At 51.3% G+C, this 21,084-nt stretch overlaps 2 protein-coding genes across 3 annotated transcripts in view; both read left to right on the top strand.

Moving 5' to 3' along the window:
• LOC310666072 (uncharacterized protein) overlaps positions 1-21,084 on the top strand; it is a 1,539,811-nt gene that overhangs the window by 220,360 nt on the left and 1,298,367 nt on the right. The window lies entirely within an intron of this gene.
• Positions 8,012-21,084, top strand: part of PEA15 (proliferation and apoptosis adaptor protein 15) — a 51,141-nt gene continuing 38,068 nt past the window's right edge. The window contains exon 1 of the mRNA XM_083416886.1: positions 8,012-8,198. The gene's annotated coding sequence lies outside the window, so the exon portion shown is untranslated. The remainder of the gene's footprint in view (positions 8,199-21,084) is intronic.

Raw genomic sequence — 21,084 nt, forward strand, 5'->3', positions numbered from 1 at the left:
TGCTGGTGAGATATTATTTTCTGCCCGCCACCGCTACCCTTCTCCCCCACCCCACCCCAAAATCCTCATGAGGGCATATCAGTTATTATGGAGAGCGGGGGCTCAAAGTCCCGAAGGCAAAAAGGACCAAGGATAGGAATTAATCCTGCATGTCTCTTCTTCATAAGAACATGAGAAGGGTCTGCTGGATCAGGCCCAAGGGGGCCCACCTAGTCCAGCCTCCTGTTCTCACAAGCAGGATTCAAACACAGAAGCCCTCTCCCTTCCTGGGGTTTGCAGTGTGATCATCCGGGCTGGTAGCCACCGATAGCTGGCTCCTCCATTTTAAGGCCTCCACTCCTCCTTTTGAGCCACCCATGTTGGTAGCCATCTCTGTCCCCTGTGGCAGGGAGTTCCATAGTTTAACTCTGCTCTGCGTGAAGAAGGACTTTCTTTTATCTGTCCCGAATCTCCCAACATTCACCTTCACTGGATGTCCATGAATTCTAGTGTTAGGAGAGAGCGAGGAAAACTCTCATCCTTGTTCTTCCCCCAGACCAGGTATAGTCAGATCAAAAGGCTACACTGGGTTTTGTTTCCATGCCTATTTCACTGTGATTTGGGGGGGGGCGGTGGGGGGGGGGCCTTCCCTTGGAGCCTACATTGCCTGGGGGAGATTGTTTTGGGATTTGGGGCAGGGGGCAGAGAAAGAGATTTTTGAGGATGGGGGGAGGGAACCTGATCCACCCCAAGACCAGCTCTTCTGTCCTCCTTTGTTTTCCTGCGGTTGCCAGGGTCTCCGTCAACTGCGCCATGGAAACGGCATGCTGCCAGGGGTCTGCTTAGAGGCTGCCAGCAGTGAGCTGGACTGGGCCGGTGGGGTGAGGTGGGGGCACCTCTGGGCACTGATGTGTGCTGTGGGGGGGGCTGCCCATGCACCCACTAGGGTCCTGTGCACATCTGGGTGCACAAAGCAGCTAGACTGGTGATGGAACACCCACCGGGACCATATGACACTGGTCTTGAAAGACCTACATTGGCTCCCGGTACTTTTCCGAGCACAATTCAAAGTCTTTGTGCTGACCTTCAAAGCCTTAAATGGCCTTGGTCCTGTATCCCGAAAGGAGTGTCTCCACCCCCATCGTTCAGCCCAGACACTGAAGTCCAGATCCGAGGGCCTTCTGGCAGTTCTCTCATTGTGAGAAGCGAAGTTACAGGGACTTTTAGAAGACATCTGAAGGCAGCCCTGTTCAGGGAAGTTTTTAATGTTTGATGTTAAGTTTTTAAGTGTGCTGGAAGCCGCCCAGAGTGGCTGGGCAACTCAGTCAGATGGGCAGAGTACAAATTATAAAATTATCATCATCGCCATCATGGGTGCACAGAGAATACTGCTGGCTGAGCTCCCCCAGGGATTCTGCCAGTCTTGCCACAGTCTTGCCCTTTTCCATGAAAGTGGCCACCTTCTGCATCAGGTCCTCTGCAGAAGAACATGAGAAGAGGCCTCCCCAGATCAGGCCAAACAGAGAGTCATAATATCACAGAATTGTAGAGCTGGAAGGGATGCCCAAGGAATCACAACTAAAGCATCCCTGATGGTTGACCCTCCAACCTCTGCTTAAAAACATCTGAAGAAGGAGAGCTTGCCATCCCTAAGGCCATCCATTCCACACCATAGACAGGAATCCAAGAAGCTGCTTTGTATTGAGTCAGACTGCAGGGTTCACCTAGTTCAGTCTTGTCTACACTGGCTGGTAGCATATCTCCAGGATTTCAGCCCAGAAGTTGCTACCAGCCGTGTCTGGAATCCTGGGATCTTCTGCCAGCAAATCGGGTGCTCAGCCACTGAGCCACAGCCCTCCCCCCACGCCAGGGACAGGACAGCTCCTTCCAGATGTTTTTGGAGTCCAGCTGCCACCACCACCATCCCTGGCTGTGCCACTTGAGATGGAATCGTAGAACATCTGGAGGCTTGCGAGTCTGCGCCCTGTAGACCATCAGGAGTCCAATGCGGTTGCTGGTCCAGTGGGTCCCAAACTTTATTTTTTGGGGGGGCACTGCCTCTCTGGTCCCATAAACTCATCCCCAGAGCCCCTTACCCTACCCCAGAAACAGAATCACGGTTTGCACGACCTACAAAGGAACATAAAGATAAAGGGACCCCTGACCATTAGGTCCAGTTGTGGCCGACTCTGGGGTTGCAGCGCTCATCTCGCTTTACTGGCCGAGGGAGCCGGCGTACAGCTTCCGGGTCATGTGGCCAGCAGGACTAAGCCGCTTCTGGCGGACCAGAGCAGCACACGGAAACACTGTTTCCCTTCCCGCCAGAGCGGTACCTATTTATCTACTTGCACTTTGACGTGCTTTCAGACTGCTAGGTGGGCAGGAGCAGGGACTGAGCAACGGGAGCTCACCCTGTCATGGGCATTCGAACCGCTGACCTTCTGATCGGCAAGCCCTAGGCTCTGTGGTTCAACCCACAATGCCACCCGCGTCCCTGCTACAAGGGAACATAATAACACAATAAAATTCAAAACAGAAACAACAGTACATTTATTCAAGACCCAATTAAAATGATTTAGTTTAATCAATTCAACACAACTGATGAGCTGGGCCCAGTGATACTAGCTTTCCAAAGTCTGATAGTCGTCTCCTCCTCCAGCAACCCACCCTTGCCTCTTAGCATCCCCCCAGGTCAAGGGGGCAATGCCACCCACTTGGGGAGCCCCTGCTCTGGTCCGAATGCCCCCCATGTTCGGCACCAGCTGACACTTACGGAAAATATAAGCGCAGAGGGATCGCCACCGTCAGCAAAGGCAGTTTCGTGCGCACATTGATGGGTCCGTATGAATAATGTATGCTAAAGCAACAGAATATTCAGGCTCAGAGCCCCAAGTTTGCATCATGTGCTGCTTGGAAATGAAGCGGCGATCCATCATTCCTACAGCACACTAAAAACCGTCTCTCCCTCACAGCAAGATGCTGTGGGCTGCCCTGGTGGGAAGGGTGGGTTGCGGTTACCCCCATTTCACAGACGGCTAAAAGAAGGCAGAGATTGAGAGTGAGGGGTGGTCTTCAACAAAGTGCAAGGGGCAAAAGAAGATCAGAAGAGCAGCTGGATCAGGCCAAGGGAGGACCATGGAGTCACAGAGACAGGTGACAAGGGGTCCCCTTTCCTGCTCAAGGGTAAAAACGGGTCTCCGTAAGACCGGAGTCATCACTTCCATGAAACCCTGCGGAATGTCTCACCTGAATATTATGCTTCCGGAGAGGAGGGCTTGCCTGATTAAGGAAACAGGAGCCCTCTTCTGAATTAAATCAACACATTAAAGAACTTTGAACATATCAGACTTGGGACTTGGGCTTCTGCTGTTTTGGTGACTTATGACCAGGGCCAGATTTAGGATTGATGAGGCCCTAATCTACTGAAGGCAATGGGGCCCTTTATATGTCCAGCTGTCCTTTGTCAACAACAAATTGTCATTGTTTTTTGCGTTGAATATATGCTATATGGTAATTTATTGACCTAATAGGTATCTAAAGCCATTTGCACGTAACAAAATATGTATTTTATCAAAGTAATTGTTGAACTGAAATACAATTAAGAAGAACTATATTAATAGTGAAATACAATTAAGAAGAAGTATATTAAGAGTGAAATAATTATTGGGGCCCATTACTTACATCATAGGAGCCTGTTGTTGTTTAGTCGTTTAGTTGTGTCCGACTCTTCATGACCCCCTGCTGTATGTAGGTTTTATTTTATGTGCTTTTTATCTTATATTTTGGAAACTAGATGGGGCCCATCTAGTTCTGTGAAAAGGAAAAAACAGTGTTGTTTTTTCCTTTAAATTTTTTGGGGGCTTCCAAGAGTGGGGCCCTAAGCTATAGCTTGTTTAGCTTATACGTGAATCTGGCACTGCTTATGATACAATCTCTCTCACACACACATGCCCAGGGCTGGGGCAGACCATAACTCAGAGGTAGAGGGCCTGCTAAAGACTCAGGCTGAGAAGGAGGCCTCCATCACTTGCGCACAGGCAGCAGGCAAAGGGCACCCTGCCCCCTCGCTCTTTTCAGGTGGGATTCAATCACATCCAGGTAAACTCAGGTGGAGCAGCTAAAGTTGCCTTCCAGCTGACAAGGAGAAGACAAGGAGAGCTTGGCTGCTGCTGGGTCAGGCCCAAGGAGACCTCATCAGGTTCCGCATCTCATTCTCGCCGCGGCCAAAGACCCTTAAGAATCCAGGACTTTAGATAGACTGCCTCTGGACCTGGAGGTTCCATAGGGAGAGCCTGGCTACTGGATCAGGCCCAAGGGGGGCCCTTCTAGTTCTGTGAAAGAACCAAAAGCGATAGCCTCTCCCCTCCACACCGTTCATTGCCAACTCTCATTTAATGCAAACTTCTCTCCGCCCCAATGACACTACAAACAAACGTAATGGTCAGCAGTCTGGACATCTTTTTCTGCAGCCACAGAACAAGGCCTGTGGTTTTAAAAAGAAGCCATTTGAATCTTGGGGGATTTTGCTTCTCTTCTCTATTCTGACCCCCCCCCCCAACAACGTTTACATTAAAAATGCATGTGAAACATTGCCAGTCTATTAATACCAAGCCTTGTAAAAGCCTTTTATGCCCTTAATCTTGTGGTGTGACGGCGAGGCGCACAGAGGCACTGAAATATCCCCCCGAGATCTATTTCCTGAGGAGGGGGGCTCTGGATTCCACCCTCTTTTTAAAAAAAACAAAAGAGTTTAACTTGGGAGACATAGTTTGTGCTGTTTGCCTAGTGAAAAGGCATCACCTGGCAAAAGATTCTTACACCAAATTAATTTGCAGGGCTTTGGACGAGGCGCAGGGCTTCTCCACCCCGCACCTTCCTAGTGCCAAAAGGTTGGTGGGGAAGGGGTTGGCAACATAACCCAACAGGCAAAAACATAGGACAAAAGTCCAAAGCCCTAAGAAGCCCCCAGTAAAAAAGGTAAAGGGACCCCTGACCATTAGGTCCAGTCGTAGCCGACTCTGGGGTTGCGGCGCTCATCTCGCTTTATTGGCCGAGGGAGCTGGCGTACAGCTTCCAGGTCGTGTGGCCAGCATGATGAAGCCGCTTCTGGCGAACCAGAGCAGCGCACGGAAACGCCGTTTACCTTCCCGCCGGAGCAGTACCTATTTATCTACTTGCACTTTGCTGGCATCATTTCCACACTTGAAATAAAACCATCTTTGCTGTGACTTTTCTGCAGGGAAGCTGCTAGAGAAACGTGGCCCTTCCTCTCTCTTAACACTAGAGCCTGAGGGTGTCTGAGGAGGCTGGACGTGGGAACATTCAGGACAGGCAAAAGGAAGTCCTTCTTCACGCAGCACAAATTTAAACTGTGGAACTCACATCTGCAGGAGGCCACCAACCTGTGTGGCTTTTAAAGAGGACTGGACAAACCCACGGAGGGGGAGAGGCTATGAGTCTTGAAAGGTTATGTGTGTGTGTGTGTGTTTTAACATATCATTTTCAACAGTAATTAAACATACTTTTACATCTTATTCATTTTTTTTTACTTCCATCAATCCTGTCTGAAAATTTTCCAATCTAATCCTCTTAGTATGCATTTCTTATCTTCCCTATTACATTTCAAACTCATAATCAATATCTCTACCTATTTCTACTTTGTAACACTTCGTATATTCCTCCTTACGAAACTTCTTGTAGTCCCACAGGCGTAATTTGTTGATTACAGTTGCTCTTCAAATAGTTCATATATCCAATCTTCTGTGAATCTCTGTTCCCGCAGGTTTTGAATCCTTCCTGTCATTTTGTCCAATTCTGCACAGGCCATTAATTTCATCTGCCATTCTTCTTTCGTCTTGAAAGGTTCTTGAGGATCCCTCTGTGGATGGAAACTTGCCGCTTGATCTCAGGAAGTGCAAGTGTAAGAGCTGATCTCATCTCCGTCTCATGGCCAGCCACAGGGCGATGTGCGCAGGGAAACAGGGGGAGGAAAGAGGTGCAGCTTGCTCAGATCTCGAGTTCCTCCTTTCTTTCTCAAGTCACACTGAGAAGGTTTCCTGGCAGCACAGAAGGCAAGAACGTAACATGGGAAAGGTCCCACCCACCCCGGCCCACAAAAACTGTATCAGCTGATGGGAGAGGAAAATTGTTGTTGTTGAGTTGTTTAGTCGTGTCCGCCTCTTCGTGACCCCCTGGACCAGAGCACGCCAGGCACTCCTATCTTCCACTACCTCCCTCGTGCTGGTAGCTTCAAGAACACTGTCCAGCCATCTCGTCCTCTGTCCTCCCCTTCTCCTTGTGCCCTCCATCTTTCCCAACATCAGGGTCTTTTCCAGGGAGTCTTCTCTTCTCATGAGGTGGCCAAAGTCTTGGAGCCTCAGCTTCAGGATCTGTCCTTCCAGTGAGCACTCAGGGCTGGTTTCCTTCAGAATGGAGAGATTGGATCTTCTTGCAGTCCATGGGACTCTCAAGAGTCTCCTCCAGCACCAGAATTCAAAAGCATCCATTCTTCGGCAATCAGCCTTCTTTATGGTCCAGCTCTCACTTCCATACATCACGACTGGGAAAACCAGAGCTTTAACTATACGGACCTTCGTTGTCTCTGCTAGCTTCCTCCAAACCCAGCTGGTGGATTTTGAGCAAGCAAATGGCAGCCAAAATGTTTCCAAGCATTGGAGGGTCACATGTACCTTTTTCCAAAGACGGGGAATATCTGTGGCCCTCTGAATGTTGCCAGACTTCCAACTCCTACCATATTTGACCATCCTGAAGCTGCTGGGAGATGGGAGTCCAACAGTATCAAAAGATTCATAGGTCCCACACAGTCACTCAATCAAACTTTTATTGAATATCCAGCAAATAAATTGTATTTGATGCCTAATGACATTTTAGTTCAGTACTGAATAATACTGCACCGAGGCCATGCCATGTTATTCTTGAAAGTTAACATGCAACAGCATTCAGCCACCTGGTTGTGTTTGACAGCTGGCATGCAACGGTATTTAGTATTTATTTATTCTACAATTATCTTTCCTTATTTCTTAACAGCATGTTTAGGCTGGTGTGAAATAGTATTTGGTATTTTGGACTATATTTATCTACAGCACTCGTTTGCTGCCCAAACGCAATGTGCTCTTTGGATGCCAAGCAACAAAACATTAAAAATACAATAACTGCCATGGAACAATGGAAAACAGTAAAGGCAGTCCTGCATGAAAAATTTAGCAGCAGGGAGCGGAGAACCATAGAAGATGCAAAGAGGTAGCTAAAAGCGTGGAACAGATCTGAGACCAGGTGGATTTAAAAGTCTCTCAGTAGGCTGGGCATCTTCACCTGGAGTCCTAAAGCCGCTGGATGAGGCCCAAGAGGCGCTGGTCCTGGTGCTAATCTACTCAAGCACTCTGTCCTCACTCACAGCGGCCTTGATAACGACCAGCTCTTCAGGCTTGACACCAGCAACAATCAGAGCAGATACCAAGTGGTTTAAATGCAGGCTCCAAAAACCAGGTCGCATTTCGGGTCTGGAAGGACTTGTTCCAGCCACTTTTGCAAAAGTTGGGCTTCTCTTGGCGACGCTGAGTGGAATGCACCCCCAGGGTCTGACTCGGTATATGGCTGCTTCCGACCACTCTGTCCCCAGCAGAGGACAAAGGGGCCGCCATCCGAAAGGACCAGCGTCTTCCCTAATTGTTTAGGGCTATTTTTGGTTTTTTTTTTAAAGATGGGGCGGCGGGAGGTGATGCCCGCTGCTGCCCTCCTTTCTCCCGGCCAGGCTGGGGCGGCTGTCCGTCTCCTGAACCCCTCCAAAGAGCCCTTTCGTCTCCAGGGGTCGTTTGGCGAGACGCGCGCTCCGGAGCGTCACGTGCGAAAGGGGCTGGTTTCGGGTTCCTGCTTTGCCAAGCCTCGCGCATCAGCACAAAAAGCCAGCCCGCCCGCCCGCCAGCCTCCTCCTCTCCGCGGCTCCCCCCGCTGACATCACTCGGCGCGGAGGAGGGCAGAGCAGGAGGAGGGTGGGGTGACCCGGAGAGCCGCCCAGCGCGAAAGGAGAAGCCTCGCCGCCGCCGCCGCGCACAGACAGACGCTCGCCCGCCGCCGCTGCCGCTGCCGCTGCGCCCGGCTCGAGGGGCGCGTCCCGTCCAGGGAGGGCAGGAGGGCGAGGTCGCCGCCGTAACCAGCCGTGCCCAGGGGGACGCATCCTGCTCCGGCGCTTCCTGCCGCCGGTAAGTCCAGCGCCTCTCCTCCGGATCAGCCATCCCTCGCCATGGGAGAAAGAGAGAGAGAAAGCTCTCCAAAGGGGCGCAGCCGCCGCTCGTGCGCTCTGCACATGGCCAGAGGCGCGCCCGTGCCCGCCCGACCGCTGGGGGACTGAGCGACCAAAGTCGGGGCAGTGGGGCTGATGGAGGGCTGGGGCGATGGGGAGTCGGTGGCGATGATGGGGACGCAAAGAGCCCCGTTTCCGGGGCGCGCCCAAGGCGGGGAGCCCCCTTCGCCTCCCGGCTCTCCTTCGCCCGCTGAGGGTGACTCAAACCCAGATCCCGGGCTGAATCATTGCCGCTTCCTCTTTGGACTCCTGCCCTGGCTGATTTCTGGACACAGCTCAGCAGCCGTCGCCTGACTCGAACCAGAGAAGCTCAGGACTGTCCACACTGGCAGGCAGCAGCAGCGGCTCTCCAGAGTCTCAGGGCAGGGAGATGTCGGTGGAGGGGGGACAAGGGGGAATTTGAACCCGGGACCTTCTGCATGCAAAACAGATGTTCTGCCCGGACTCGGCCGCATTTGCTCTCCCGGCTCTCAGGCCATCGCCAGCCCCCTTCCCCCCGTTAAAAAAAAGCCCAAAGTGAACCACATTGTGCAGGCAAAACTAAAAGTGCCAACCGCCTTGAGAGCCAGCCAGAGCCCAACGGGGCATTGTCCCTGCTGCCTAGTCTAACTCTTTAGCTCTTTCTCGCCCCCCGCCCCAATTTCTTTCCCTCCCCCTGCAACTTAACTCTGCCCCTGGTCAGCCCGACTTGATGCCATCTGCCCAAGGTGCTCCAAATTGAGAGGAACCGGGCACAGGGCGGGGCTCCTCCCAGTTTGCCACTTCCTCCACAAATCTAGGAAACATAGGTAGCCGCTTTCGAGTAAGTCAGGCCATTGGGTCCACCTGGCTCAGTGCTTCCTACACGGGCTGGCAGCCCTGGCTCGGCAGCTCTACCTGGAGATGCCGGCAGGGATTGAGCCTGCCGTGGTCTGCAAGCAGAGCAGGGGCTCTGCCAGGGAGCCACGGTAGACCTGCTCTACTCTAGAGAAGGCAAAAGAACAGCAGTGATTCTTGCAGTTCAGGGGGTTGGACTAGATGACCCCTGGGGTCCCTTCCAGCTCTACAGTTCTATGGCAGGCTAAACAGAGCCCTGGAAGAAAACTTTGGGAAAACAGGAATGAGCCTCGAGCGCTCTCAGCTGCGAGCAGATATGAACTTGGGAGTTTCTGGTACCTAAACTCTGGTGATAAATGGCCAAAGTCCTTCTGTAATGGGGACCAGCCTGGATATGGCTGTGGAGTGTGGGGTGTGGGAGAGACCCGGGTTCAAACCCCCCGCACTTAGCCTGCCTACCTCATGGGTTTGTTGTGAGGATGGTGCTCTGGAGAAGGCACCTTGAGCTCTTGGAGAACAGGCAGGATATAAATGCAGTCAGTAAATGGGGATTGTCCACCCTGCTCAGCTGGAAGAACACCCAAACTCTTTCCCTCGGCTCTCCCTGCCCACAGCAGAGCCGAGAGTCTTGGGCCTGGAGATCTCTAGCCAAGAGAGAACTTGAAGCAGATCAGACGGCCACCCCTCAATCACTGGGTTCAGAGTATTCAAGGGACTAGTCCTCAAGCTGTTCATTCAGATCAAGCCTCAGTTCTTTCCCTGGCACAGCATTCCTTCCTCCACCACCGCTCCTCCTCCCCATGCTGATGTCCTCCTGAGCATCTCCTTGCCTTCTGAGGCACCCACTGAACACGAAAAAGCCCTTGTCTTTTTGGCATCCTGCTGTGGACAGCCCTGAGGTGGGACTGTTCTTTATCTAACCAACTTTGCATTTATCTTATGTTTCTCATTTTCTGTTTTAGCTGCAATTACGTGTGTGTGTGTCAGTGTCCCGGTGTCCTGCTGATTTGCAGATTTGTTGCCTCCTTTTCGATGCTTAGTTGATATTGATTGACAGGGATGGTGGTTCCCGCTTTGCTGGAGTTTGGCTGTGGCGCTGCACGGTCTTTGGATACCTTTGCATCTCGGGGAGGTGTCCCTTTTTGGTCCTGCCAACCCCCCAATTCTAGGATTCTGGGCTGATCCCTCGTGCCTTGGAGCGGGGAAGGCAGCCCCCGAGATGTGCTCTCCACACAGACAGAATAAATAAATCATGTTGGGTAAATGCACCCTGCTCAAGCTGAAATGGGCTCCTCTAATAACGCTCGGTCAGAAGCCAGGGCCTTGCAGGACCAGGCCAGAAGGTGCATTTAAGCCAGCATCTGGTCCTCAGGAATAGCTGGACCGGTGCTTCTGTGATGCTTTGCAATTTGGGCCACCTTGGGCTCATTTGGCAGGAGACTCCTTTCCGTGCTTGGAGAAAGTGGATGGGGAGAAGCTTTTCTCCCTCTCTCAAAATACAGTGGGACCTCTGGTTATGGACTTAATGCGTTCCGGAGGTCCGTTCTTAACCTGAGGTACCACTTTAGCTAATGGAGCCTCCCGCTGCTGCCGTGCCGCCGCCATGCGATTTCTGTTCTCATCCTGAAGTTAGGTTCTTAATCCCAGGTACTACTTCCGGGTTAGTGGAGTCTGTAACCCGAAGTGTTTGTAACCTGAGGTGTTTGTAACCCGAGGTACCACTGTACTAAACTCAGGGACATCTGAGGAAGCTAAATGTTGGGAGATTCAGGACAGACCAAAGGAAATCCGCCCTCCACGCTCTGTGAAGAGCTGAATTATGGAGTTCACTCTCCCGGGAGGCAGTAGCGATAGCCCCCAGCTTGGAAAACTTGGAAAGAGGATTGGATCACTTCCCAGAGGAGGAGACCAGCCGTGGCTAAGGGTGGCTGCGCTCCTCCTTCCTCCACCATCATGCCTCTGAATAATACCAGTTGCTGGGATCACACAGCTGTTGTGCTCATGTCCCAGGAACATCGGAAGCAGCCGCCTTATCCTGAGTCAGACTGTTGACACATCTAGCCCAGTAATGTCTACACGGACTGGCAGTGGCCCTCCAGGATCCCAGGTCAGGATCTCTCCCAGCCCTGCCTGGAGGTGCCAAGGATTGTGCTGCTTCCAGGTTTCCCATGGGGGAATCTGGTTCTTCGCTGTGGGAGCAGGATGCTGGACTAGCTGTGCCCCCTTTGGGCCTGATCCTGTTGGGCTTCCCGCAGAGAATGTGGTTGGTCACGATAAGAACAGTGTGCTCGACTAGATGAGCCCGCTTTGTCCTGATCAGCAGCAGGGCTATTCTTACATCCGTAGCGTGAGAGTCAGCAGCTGATGTTGGTTTTCTCAGACTCCAGCGCCCATCCTTCCTGACCCATTAGCCAGACTGGCCGCGGCTGATGGGAACTGGAGTCCAGCAACATACAGAGTGGACCACCTTAGCTACCCCTGTCGGACGTGAATCACTTCCAAGGACTGTGGCAGAGTCGGGATGGGAGTGGGATGTCCCCACAGAAAGGAGAAGGGTGCTTTAGCCATCATGGCTACAGGCAGCAGAGGATAAACACCAAGGATGTGAGCAGAGCAAAGGAGAAGGCCGCAGAGCAGGTGGGCTTGCAAAGGATTATCTCATGGGCGGCTCATGCTGCCTCGCTAGCATCCCCTGAAGTTGTAAAAGTGTAAGGAGAGCCCGGCTGCTGGATTAGGCCCATGTGAATTGTCTCGTCCTCTTTTCGCGCCATCCAGGTTGGTGACTGTCACTGCCTCCTGCGGTCCCGCTGCCCCACGTGGGTCATTCGGCTTTGCCTCTTCCTCGCTCCGCCGTGACTTTTGACTTTTCCAGTGTCCGCGCTGCAACATCCACGTGGAAGCAGGGCTGCCCCAGCAAAGGGGCCCATTGTGTCCGCTGAGTCCAGATACCATCACGCTTCGGACAGCGGCGTTGGAGTCTTGCTAGACAATGGGTCCCTTCAGACAACCCAGTCCTACGAGAAGCTGCTGCTGCAGAGTCATTGCTGTGTGTGTTGTGGGGGGCGGGATCTGCTGTCAACTGGGTCCTCCAGAGAGGGCACACTTTGTCTTAGTTGCCGTCTGGGACCATCTTAATAAACTGACTTGCAAGTTATCACTGTGAGTCCCTCCCTCAGTCCTTCTGGTTTGTAGAAATCGCAAGGAGGGGAGACTAGTGTCGCTGTTGAACTCTGGTTCTGTTTTTGTGGACTTTTCCTTAAGGCAGCTGGTTGGCCCCTGGGAGAACTGGACTGGATGAGCCCCCTTTGTCCTGACCCAGCCGCCAGCCTTTTCTGATGTTCTTATATTGACTTCTGTTTGCAGGACGTAGTTTGGGCTTTATTGCTTTAGTGCTTAGTCTTTGTTTAGGTCTGGAGGTCGTTTTTGTGGGGGCTGTTGTTGTCACACCCTGTTGTGAGTTTGGTGTTCACCGCAGGGTGCTGAAATAGGTGGGCCTTTGATCTGAGCCCACAGGCCTCCTTTTATGTTAGGGCTTTTGTTCAAAATGTTTCACACGATGCACCAAAATTCTCCAAAACGATGTCTTTAGGCCAGTTCATTTTTACAACAACCTTGTCAGGATGTGGCAAAGTTATCATCCCCATATTACAGAGCAGGACAAAAGCAGATAGAGGCAGGGTTCAAAGTACAAGCATCCTGGTTCACAGCTCACACCCTTAACTGCCTTTCCCTCAAATAATTTGTGGCCTTCAAGCTTTTAATTGTGTTTTCCCAAATGCTGTCCTGCCCTTCTAAAGCCAAGTTGTTTCAGCTTCTTGCACACCCCTGAAAACTTGGGGCGACCGCTCTCAGTCTCTTCTGCCTCTCTCTGATCCGCCCTTTGGGACTCTGCAGGCCCCATTTGCCCCCTCACTAGCCCCAAATATTTTTGCCCGGCTGGGATGTGTCCTTGGGCCCTGATCATGGATGGAGAATGCAGAGGGAGGGATGCCAGAGTGTGTACGAGGAAACCAGCCTCCTGTACAAGGGGGGAATTCACATCCCTTGCCCCCCCCCCACATTTCTATCTGGCTCCACCCACCCCTGGTATGTGGCCCTCGGAAGATTTCTCAGAAGAGAATGTGGCCCTTGGGCTGAAGAAACCAAGAAGCATTCAAAACTGAGCCTACTTGCGGGACACCTCCCTTCTGGTCAAGGCCTCTCTGTCTCCTGTGTTCTCCCCAGGTAGACTCACCTGGTCCCTTCACTGCACATTTCAAGGTGCAGTCGATGGCTTTTTCAGCGTGTTTCCCGGAGAGGAGGGCCACTGGTTTTTGTTTCATTTTTATTATGTCATCATTTTGTAAGTTTATGCTCTTCTGCCATGTGCTCTTCAGATGGGGATCGGAATATAAAGTTAATAAATAAATAAATATCTCCTTTCCTCACCTCCGTTCCTGCATTCGAAAGTTACTGCTTCCAGGTTAAAAAAAAGGGGGGGGGGAGTCAGCCTTAAGATCTCTCCCCTTGATTGACAGCAGCCAACTCAGAACACCACTGATAGCAGGCAAATAAGAGATTGGCTTATATATATTTCCCCCCCTGTGTGCGTCATTCGGCAATTACCCTTCCCCCCTCGGTTGAATTTTATCCACATCCTTCTTACAATACTTCTGAAACCCTTTTCTCTGCCTGCCTTGCTTTGGACTCGCGTGGTTTCTGCATCTCATGACAAGGGCTGTCATCCTCTCTGTGGTGATTCAGCTGCCTCGCCTTCCTTCAGATCCTTCGTGGTTGTGCTGGGAGGCACAGGTGGCCCTGTCTATGGCCTGCTCTCCAAAGTGGGAACATCCTTGATCCTTCACGTTCAGCCTCTTCCCTTTCCACACACACCCCCAGGCAGTTTTGCGCCTATTAAAAGGCTCCCAGTTCGTCTGACAGCTTCCAGTCGTCTTTCATCCTTCCTTCCTTCAGGTTGCGATAGTGGACAGAAAGTTTTCGCCTCCGCTTGGCTTTCGGAAGAGCTCGTTCCAAGACCCCCGAGGCCACTTCTGCAAGCAAACTCCACTGCGCAGGTAACTCAAGCACACTGAAGCCCTCCCTCAGTTCTGAAGTTCATAGAATTGTAGGGTTAGAAGGGGACCCCAGGGGTCATCTAGTCCAACCCCCTGCAGTGCAAGAATTGCAACCGGCGCATCCATGACAAATGGCCACCCAACCGCTCATAAAACCCTTCAGTGAAGGAGAGTCCTCCACTTCCCAGGGCAGTCCCTTAAATAAGCTTGTTTTCTGAGGCTGCAGGCCCTGAACCAGTGGGCTCGAATTGTAAGGAAAGAGATTCCAACTAAACATTATTAGGCAGAACTTTATGACGGTAAGGGCAACCTTGGAAGGTGGTGGACTCTCCTTCCTTGGAGGTTTTTAAACAGAGGCTGGATGGCCATCTGTCAAGGATGCTTTAGCTGAGATTCCTGCTCTGTGGGGGTTGGACTAGATGACCCTTGGGGAACTCCTTCCAATTCTGCAATTATATGCTTCTCAGTTGTGGTTTATATGCTGCAGTGTGGATCAGCTTCATTGGCAAGGAAGAAGGCTGAGGGGCTCTGTGTGCGCGCCTCCCTTTGGATCACGCTCCCATCAAAAAGGCATAAACGCAGTTAATAAACGTGCTTTCAGAATCCTAAAAAATATTCCAATGCATTTTGCAAGGTGCAGCTTTACAAAATGTGCATTGTCTCTCCCCCCTGCCCCCCCCATAACTATTAAGGCACTTGTATCATCTTGGCAAAATACTAAACTAGAATTACTTACTTACCTCCGACCTCATCTGTTCCCCAGATTTTTGACTGGGCGCACAATTCAGATGTTTCCCTCTCCTGTTTCCCCTAATATTCCAGGACAGGAGTCAATAATTCTGGTAAGGAAAACTTGGCAAAAATAAGCCAGTGTGTTTTGCCACAGGAGAAAAAGGATAACCTGGGTGGCAGGGAGAGCAGAATACCTGTGGGATTAGAAATGTCGGTGGCTGAGAGGGCTTTGGCGTCCATGAAACCTCCTCTTGCCTGGCAAAACCAGGACAAAATATTGCAAAAATGAGAGGGAGGCCCTGCAGCTCAAAGCTAGCTCAGAAGGTCAGCTGGAGGCTAGAGCCATCTTGGGCCAAAGCGTTGCCCTTCCCGGGATGCTGCCTCTTGGCTGACAAGCTGCACATCAGAGCTGGGGGTTTTTCTCTTCCTTTTAATGGGAATGTGCCAGATTGTTTGATCTCAGCTCGTCCATTTAAAAGTCAGCTGCTTATCTAAGTCCAGTTAATAATGCTGAGCCTGACTTTATATGCATCTCAAAGCCCTGGATATATATACATTATAATGACAAGCCAAGCTAGGCCTCCTTCAGAGGAGGAGGAGGAGGGAGGGAGCCATCATAGCTCAATGGGGAGAGCATGGAGAAGATCCCAAGTCCAGTCCTTGAAAGTTTCCCCGGGTAGGGCTGAGGGTGTGTCTCCTAAAACCCTGGTGGGCCTCTGCCCATCAGTGAAGACAAAACTGAGCTACCGTAAATGGGCTCAGGGGTCCTGACGTGGTACAGGGAAGGTCCCTCTGTTCCTGTTTAAATTAGCCCTTTCTTCAGAACCATGAGGACTACATGCTTAGTTTGTTTTTAAAGGGAACAGCTGTAACCTCAGCGGCTTTGCATGCAGAATACGTTCAATCCCCGGCTTCTCCAGGCCTGAAACTCTGGCAAACTGCTGCCAGTCAGTGTTGCCATTACTAAGCTAGATGGAGTAGTGGTTCATCTTCCTAGGTTCCCATTTATGCTTCAGATCTGTGTGAGGCTTGCTGTCCCGTTTAGCGTGGCGAGGGTGGTTCTTTGCACATCTGGAAGACGACTGTGACACCTCCCATCACCCTCTTGAAGGTGCTTTTTCAGCTCAGGGAAAAGGGCAGGCAGACACAGCATCTGTAGACTGAAGCATCCTGAATTAAGGGAGGGGGAATTCCCCTTGCAGCCCAAGGGTTGTTTGAGGCCACCACGAAAGAGCTGATCTTCAGCTTGAAACCAGGACTTGCTCTTTCACCATGCTGCTCCTCCAGCTGCCAGTGCCATCCATGTGTGAACATCAAGCGTGGGTTGTGTCCAGGAACCTGGGAGGTTTTCTTCCACGTGTGTGCATGTTTTCATTTTTAAATAAACAGCCCATGCAAGTTTCTAGCTTTTATGGCCATTGAGATTAGCCTGGCCGTCTCAGAGGAAATCTGGGGAGGCTGAGGTGGACCTTCCAGTGGTTGAGTCTTCCTGCCCGGCATCTGTTTCCTTCCCTCTTCCCCACCGCACCCCTCTTTCTCTCTCACACTTGATCCTGAACCCATAAGTCATGCAAAAGGAGCAAATCTGTGCAATGTTCTTGAACAGTTGCAGAATCTGGTTTCGGTTCATTTTCATTTTCTTGCTTGGGGCTGGGAGCAGGGCAGGAAGCTTAGATGCCGAGTACACAAGCCTTCCCAGCCCTGCCTCCTGCAAGGCACTCTTCTTCCAACCATATGCTGGAACATTTCAATGCTGTCGGGTGGGTTTCGAAGGAAGATCGCCCCTTTTGTGAGCCTGGAAATTTTAGCAGCAGCCCTGCTTTGAACCTGTTCAGTTGCAAGCCTGTCTCACCAGTCTTCTCTCCCCCCCACTCCCATGTTCTCTCTCTCTCTGTGTGCATCTCCGCTCCTCTCTGTTCCCTTCCAGCAAGTGTCACCCCACGTCAGAGGCCCTTTGCATCCAGGTGCCTGTTCTGCCCTCCCAATAGTCCCCGCGGAGCTGTTTCCCTGACTCCTTCCTTCCACATCTGTTTGCTCACCTCCCTGGCTCTCAGACCCAGCTGTCCCAGAACCTTAGCAGAGCTGCCTGTCATTCTAGGGGCTGAGTTCATTTCGCCAAACAGTGACTGGCGGCTCGGGCAGGGGCTGCTTGCCGTCGCCCCAGCCTCCTGTCGCAACCGTCTTTCCCTGGAGTGTTGCATGGATTTTAATCTACCCCCAACGAGATCCCTTGTGGTTGTTTAGTCGTTTAGTCGTGTCTGACTCTTTGTGACCCCCTGGACCAGAGCACACCAGGCCCTCCTGTCTTCCACTGCCTCCCTCATGCTGTGTTCGAGAACACTGTCCCACCATCTCGCCCTCTGTTGTCCCCTTCTCCTTGTGCCCTCCATCTTTCCCAACATCAGGGTTTTTTCCAGGGAGTCTTCTCTTCTCATGAGGTGGCCAAAGTCTTGGAGCCTCAGCTTCAGGATCTGTCCTTCCAGTCAGCACTCAGGGCTGATTTCCTGAAGAATGGAGAGGTTGGATCTTCTTGCAGTCCGTGGGACTCTCAAGAGTCTCCTCCAGCACCAGAATTCAAAAGCATCCATTCTTCGGCGATCAGCCTTCTTTATGGTCCAGCTCTCACTTCCATACATCACTAAAAGAGATCCCTTATCGTGTTTCATTTAAAACATGGGAACGGGTGTCTGCCTCTCAGGCCAGGCCAGCATCCTGTTCTCACAGTGGCCAGGGGAAGGCGATGAGCAGGACCTCAGCATGAGAACATTCTCCCTTCCTGCAGTTTCCAGCAATTTATGCAGAAGCATTGCCGCCATCAGAAGCCTCAACCGGCCCCGTATCCTTTCCTTCAGGCACCCTCTCCAGGATTTCTTGTATTTTATAAACCATTTGCTCTGCACAGCAGATTAGCCGACAGATGCCAGGGAAAGAATCTTGCACATGGCAGAGCATCTCCAAGAGCATCAGACCCGTCCTCCTTCAACAGCACTCGCCTTGCGCTCAAGAGCCATTTGATATAAAGGCAGCCACCTGGCTTCATCTGTTGTCATCAGCAGGAGGCTGTGTGAATAAAAGCAAAATGGGCTTGCTCATCCTTGATTCGGTCTCCCAGAGAGTGGTTTTGTTTGGTTCTGTTTTTCAAGATCTTCCCTTTGCTCATCAAATACTTGTTTTTTTGAGATTTTCAGGCTCAGAAACTATAGGAAGAACCCAGAGCTTAATCCTCTTCATTTAAATGAGATTTAAAAAATTATATGTCAGGACTGCCACACATAACGGAACGAGAACGCATAGAAGTGCAAGAAGGCTCTCTTACCCAATTCTTACTTCTTTTTCCAGTTCAACCCCAGAGTCCAACTCAAAATACATGTCTCTCACCCAGAAAGTGTGGTGTAGTTCAGGCTTGAGGCCGATGGTTAAGTTGGTAAGCAACTTGTGAAAACACAAGACTCCAGGAAGGGCCTGCTGGGTCAGCTGCCCAAGGGGACCCGTTTAGTCCAGCCTCCTGTTCTTACAGGGACGCGGGTTAAACCACTGAGCCTAGGGCGTGCCGATCAGAAGGTTGGCGGTTCGAATCCCCGCGACGGGGTGAGCTCCCTTTGCTCGGTCCCTGCTCCTGCCAACCTAGCAGTTCAAAAGCACGTCAAAGTGCAAGTAGATAAATAGGTACCACTCTGGTGGGAAGGTAAACGGCATTTCTGTGCGCTGCTCTGGTTCGCCAGAAGTGGCTTAGTCCTGCTGGCCACATGACCCGGAAGCTGTACGCCGGCTCCCTCGGCCAGTAAAGCGAGATGAGCGCCGCAACCCCAGAGTCGGCCACAACTGGACCTAACGGTCAGGGGTCTCTTTACCTTTACCTGTTCTTACAGTGACCAGCCAGATGCCCCAGTGGGAAACCCACAAGCAGGATCCGAGCGCAAGAGCAGCCCTCTGCTGTGCTTTGGTTTCCAGCAACTGGCATTCAGAACCATTGCTTCCTCCAGCCATGAAGACAGAACCAAGTCATCGCAGGCAGTCGCCATTGCTAGTCTTACCCTCCACGATAAATTCCTTTCCTTTCCAATTCAGTGTTATTCATTTCCATGGGTGTTGCTTCAGCCCATTCTGGAGAGACGGCCGTGCTGATCTTTGTGATGTTTAGAATCAAAGAGGAAGCCAGGCTTTCCCGGGGAGGGCTGGCGGGGGCCATACTTTTCTGTTTTTTTGTTCCTCCTACACACACGGGCTGACTCTCGGTGGAATAGCCTTGGAGGAAAGTGCTGAGAGTTAAGAGCCAATTGATGCTCAGCTCAAAAGTGCAACCAGAAGCATCTCTTTCCAGGACAGAGTAGCAGGAAGTCAAGTTGTATTTTTATATTCTGTTGGAAGCTGCCCAGAGTGGCTGGGGCAACCCATTCAGATGGGTGGGAATAATAAGAATAAAGTTGCCGGTTGCATTGTGGCTTGGCATTCTGTCCATGTTGCCACAAGCAGCTCCACGTTCTGGGTGCTATGCTTTTGAGCTCACTGTCCTCTTGGTGAATTTGAACAGTATTTGGGGCAGGGACCCTGCTCAGTGTGCATGGCATGCAGAAGGCCAGGGAGCCTTTCTGGTCTGGCCCAGTGTGGTTTTAGCAGGCCTGGCAGGTGCTTTGCAGAGCCACTGCTACTCTGAGGAGACACTGGTGAACTAGAGGAAGGACCAGGCAGCTTCCTACGTCCTCACAGAAAAGGCAGTTGCTGCGGGATTTTTTAATATTGTGCCATCAATGTACATATGGTACTTTGTGCAATAGGGCAGATCTCTGCCTTGACGGACTTAGACTCTAGCAGGTGGTGGGAAGTGCCTTTGGCGGCCTGGGGGCTGGATGCCAGGGGTGGGTGGGGCCGGGAGCGAAAGTGCTCAGAGCAAGACATCTCAATTTACTCCTGCATCCCTCCGTAACGCCAGAAGCACAATCTGAGCTCAAGGACACATGGTAGCTAGGCAGAAACACTCAAGAAGAATCCACAGCAGAACCAAAGAGGGGTGTGAGTCCTGGAAGACCTTTCCACTTGGCCTGGGAGGGGGGGACCTGGACGGACTCCATCTACAAAAGCTGAGGCTGCCGAACAGTATTGTTGTTTTTTTGTTCCTGTTACTGATATTAATTTTTTTGTATCTTTATATTAGATGTGAATTATATGGAAATTGTTTCCGTTGGGTTGTGTACTTTTTGATGCCTCACCTGTTGTTCATGACTACCGTACTTTTTATCTTTGTAATTATGTTTTTTTTTTATGTTGTAAGCCACCTTGAGCATGCTTTTAACCATAGGAAGGCGGCATACAGATAAAGTTATGCATGTGTAGTCTGGGTAGAGCTGAAAGGGCCAGACAGAAAGGTCTCGAGGGCCACATTTGGGCCCAAGGCCTGAGGCTTCTCCACTCCTGCACTACACAATCAAGGCAGATTGCATTATTACACACACTTGGGTTTTGTTGCAGAAGGCTTTGCGGAAAAGGGGTTTGAAGGAGGGATTTGAAGGAAGTGGCAGAGGTCACACAGATCCTCTTCTGGACAGGTCCAGGCATACTGGGGGGGGGGGCAGAGGGGAACCAAGGAGAAGTGTGCAAGTTTTACACGTTGCATTCAAGAAACTTGCAACCCAGCAGGTCGTAACCTGCTTTCAAGGCAGCCTCATCACCCCCTAAAAGCTTGCAGAAAACCCCAAGGGCAGAGGCTGGCGGAAAAACCGGCTGATCCCTGGGTTGAAGTTGACCAGCAAGGATGCCTGACTTCCACTTGTTTAATAAGAGTAGCAACAAAATAATCATTTTCTCCCCACACCTGCAAATTATACCGCTGAAATGAAGAACGCTTGAGGGGTAACCAGGAGTGGTTTGGTTTTTTTGAAGGACTGTGTGTTCCATTCGTCTTCTTGTGCTCAAAACAAATTTCTGGGCATCATTTGGGATTGTTGTTGTTTTTAAGGATGTACAGTATGTCTCTTGCGCCTGGATCCTGAGATTCTCTTGCAAACAACAAAGCAGATTCTGTGAGCCAGCAGCTGCCCTAGGGAACCCAGAATTGCCATTTTGAGTCGTGGCCCAGCTATCCTGCCTTCATCCCTCATTCCTGAGCTGGCCTGGACACACACACACACACACACACACACACACACACACAGACACTTTCCTACTCCTCCCCCAGCAGCATCCCCC

The sequence above is a fragment of the Podarcis tiliguerta genome, assembly GCF_965153285.1.
Source record: "Podarcis tiliguerta genome assembly, chromosome: 16".
Taxonomy (NCBI): Eukaryota; Metazoa; Chordata; class Lepidosauria; order Squamata; family Lacertidae; genus Podarcis; species Podarcis tiliguerta.